The following is a 3,577-nucleotide window of genomic DNA, read 5'->3' as shown; positions in this document are numbered from 1 at the left end:
AGGCATCGAGAGAGAGAGGCATCGAGAGAGAGGCATCGAGAGAGAGAGAGATCGAGAGAGAGAGAGAGAGAGAGGCATCGAGAGAGAGAGAGAGAGAGAGAGAGAGAGAGAGAGAGAGGCATCGAGAGAGAGAGAGAGAGAGAGAGAGAGAGAGAGAGAGAGAGAGAGAGAGAGAGGCATCGAGAGAGAGAGGCATCGAGAGAGAGGAGGCATCGAGAGAGAGAGAGAGAGAGAGGCATCGAGAGAGAGAGCAGAGAGAGAGAGAGAGAGAGCATCGAGAGAGAGAGAGAGAGAGAGAGAGGCATCGAGAGAGAGAGAGATCGAGAGGCATCGAGAGAGAGAGAGCATCGAGAGAGAGAGCATCGAGAGGAGATCGAGAGGCATCGAGAGGCATCGAGAGAGAGAGATCGAGAGAGCATCGAGAGGCAGAGGCATCGAGAGAGAGAGAGAGGCATCGAGAGAGAGAGAGAGAGAGAGAGAGATCGAGAGAGAGAGGCACGAGAGGCATCGAGAGGCATCGAGAGGCATCGAGAGGCATCGAGAGGCATCGAGAGGCAGAGAGAGAGGAGGCATCGAGAGGCATCGAGAGGCAGAGAGAGAGGCATCGAGAGAGAGAGAGAGAGAGGCAGAGAGAGAGAGAGAGAGCATCGAGAGAGAGAGAGAGAGAGGCATCGAGAGGCATCGAGAGAGAGAGAGAGAGGCATCGAGAGGCATCGAGAGAGAGAGGCATCGAGAGGCATCGAGAGAGAGAGGCAGAGAGGCATCGAGAGAGAGAGGCATCGAGAGGCATCGAGAGAGAGAGGCAGAGAGAGGCATCGAGAGAGAGAGAGAGAGAGAGAGAGAGAGAGAGAGAGAGAGAGAGAGAGAGAGAGAGAGAGAGAGAGAGAGAGAGAGAGAGAGAGAGAGAGAGAGAAGAGAAAACCAAAAACATAGAGACCCGGAAAACCTGAGTCTACGCCTTCACTATGGTGAATCACTAAAACAATACAGAAATCCACTACGGAAAAAGAAGGAACAGCATGTCAAAAATCAGCTCAATGCAATTGAAGAATCCATAGACTCTAACCACTTCTGGGAAAATTGGAAAACACTAAACAAACAACAACACGAAGAATTATCTATCCAAAATGGAGATGTATGGGTAAACCACTTCTCCAATCTTTTTGGTTCTATAACAAAGAACAAAGAGCAAAAACATATACATAATCAAATACAGATCTTAGAATCAACTATTAAAGACTACCAGAACCCACTGGATTCTCCAATTACATTGAATGAGTTACAGGACAACATAAAAACCCTTCAACCCAAAAAGGCCTGTGGTGTCGATGGTATCCTCAATGAAATTATCAAATATACAGACAACAAATTCCAATTGGCTATACTAAAACTCTTTAACATCATACTTAGCTCTGGCATCTTCCCCAATATTTGGAACCAAGGACTGATCACCCCAATCCACAAAAGTGGAGACAAATTTGACCCCAATAACTACCGTGGAATATGTGTCAACAGTAACCTTGGGAAAATCCTCTGCATTATTATTAACAGCAGACTCGTACATTTCCTCAATGAAAACAATGTACTGAGCAAATGTCAAATTGGCTTTTTACCAAATTACCGTACAACAGACCATGTATTCACCCTGCACACCCTAATTGACAACCAAACAAACCAAAACAAAGGCAAAGTCTTCTCACCTCCGTTCCAAGATGGCGTAGCAGTCGGACGTGTGTTTTGTCTTGTCCCATCCTGTCTAGTGTAAATATAGTTTTCTTCGTTTTTTTTTTCTGTATATATTTCGTACATATTTTAATCTCACTTTCAAACTAGAGCTGAATATACTCTCCTGCAACCCGCATCACCCAATGTGGTACGGATCCGCTTTTTCTATACTTTACTTTAGAACCGGAACCACCATCAGAAGCTAGCCAGCTAACTAGCTACTAGCTCGTACTCAGTTAGCCATTGCTAGCGGTCTTCTAAGCTAACTAGAACACCAGCGCGACATCTACCCAGAGCATATCAGACTGCTCTTTCTCTACCACATCTCCGGATTCCTACCGCAAGCTCTGAACCTTTACACCGGATCATCGCAACTAGCTAGCTGCAATTCCGAGTGGCTACTCCTGGCCAACGTCTCTGGCCCAAAACAAGCTACAGTTATCCTTGAGCTAAGCCCACCTCCCGACTAGCCGAAGAGGCCCAACGATACCTCTTTTGCCAATTGGCCTGGACCCTTTACTGCCGACACGGAGCGCCGCCGATCCATCACGACTGGTCCGCCGACATAATCGTCCGAGGTGGTTTCAACAGGCTTTTTCGTTGCGACATCGCCAAAGATCCATCTGCTGGCCAAGGCCCGCGAGCTTTCTGAAACGCTGTGTCTCCAGCTCACCCAGCGTACTAGAGCTCCTGTAGCATACTCCTGGGCTACAATTACCCGGGCCCACGACCGGTCTGTCGATGTCACCGCAAGAAGAGGAATAAACAGACTCACCCCATCGCGACGTCCCCCAAAGGTTAGCTCTCTAGCCCTCGCTATCTCCCTACTTGCTAATTCGGCCTGCTAACGGCTAGCTTGTCTAGCCCGGGCCTACGAACTGTTAGCTTGTTAGCACAGGCCTGCTAACCATCTGACTCACCTCATCCCAAACACTTCTGAACCCATTTACTTTCCATCTCTCTTTGATTTTTATTTGTTTATACCTTCCGGAAACCTGCCTCACCCACTGTGATACGGATTCGCTATCACTTTTAATTTTTATTTTATTTTTATGACACACTCAAGAACCTCCAGACGCTAACCAGCTAACTAGCTACAAGCTATTTAGTCATTGTTAGTTTTAAAAAAAAACCTGGATAACACTCGCCAGCCCAGCTTCCCTGCCCATCCACCGCTGCCCCCTGGACACTGATCTCTTGGCTACATAGCTGACGCACGCTGGACTGTCCATTAATCACGGTACCCCATTCTGCTTGTTTGTTTATCTGTCGGCCCAGTTGCCTAGTCAACGCCATTTTACCTGCTGTTTGTTGTGCTAGCTGATTAGCCTCGCCTACTGTTTTTAGCTAGCTTTCCCAATTCAACACCTGTGATTACTGTATGCCTCGCTGTATGTCTCTCCCAAATGTCAATATGCCTTGTATACTGTTGTTCAGGTTAGTTATCATTGTTTTAGTTCACAATGGAGCCCCTAGATCCACTCTGCATACCCCTGTTACCTCCTTTGTCCCACCCCCACACATGCGGTGACCTCACCCATTACAACCAGCATGTCCAGAGATACAACCTCTCTCATCATCACCCAGTGCCTGGGCTTACCTCCGCTGTACCCGCACCCCACCATACCCCTGTCTGCGCATTATGCCCTGAATATATTCTACCATGCCCAGAAACCTGCTCCTCTTATCCTCTGCCCCCAACGCTCTAGGCGACCAGTTTTGATAGCCTTTAGCCGCACCCTCATACTACTCCTTCTCTGTTCCGCGGGTGATGTGGAGGTAAACCCAGGCCCTGCATGTCCCCAGGTACCCTCATTTGTTGACTTCTGTGATCGAAAAAGTCTTGGTTTTA

At 47.9% G+C, this 3,577-nt stretch overlaps 1 protein-coding gene across 1 annotated transcript in view; it reads right to left on the bottom strand.

The window, feature by feature from the left end:
- The window catches only part of LOC127914240 (epsin-1-like), a 24,397-nt gene extending 21,580 nt beyond the window's left edge, over positions 1 to 2,817 (bottom strand). The window contains 1 exon segment of the mRNA XM_052489214.1: positions 1,701 to 2,817. The gene's annotated coding sequence lies outside the window, so the exon portion shown is untranslated.
- Positions 2,818 to 3,577: the final 760 nt, after the last annotated feature.

Source organism: Oncorhynchus keta, chromosome 31 (assembly GCF_023373465.1).
Source record: "Oncorhynchus keta strain PuntledgeMale-10-30-2019 chromosome 31, Oket_V2, whole genome shotgun sequence".
In the NCBI taxonomy this organism is placed as follows: Eukaryota; Metazoa; Chordata; class Actinopteri; order Salmoniformes; family Salmonidae; genus Oncorhynchus; species Oncorhynchus keta.
The sequence above is the reverse complement of the archived record's forward strand: the minus strand, read 5'-3'. Positions and strand labels throughout refer to the sequence as shown.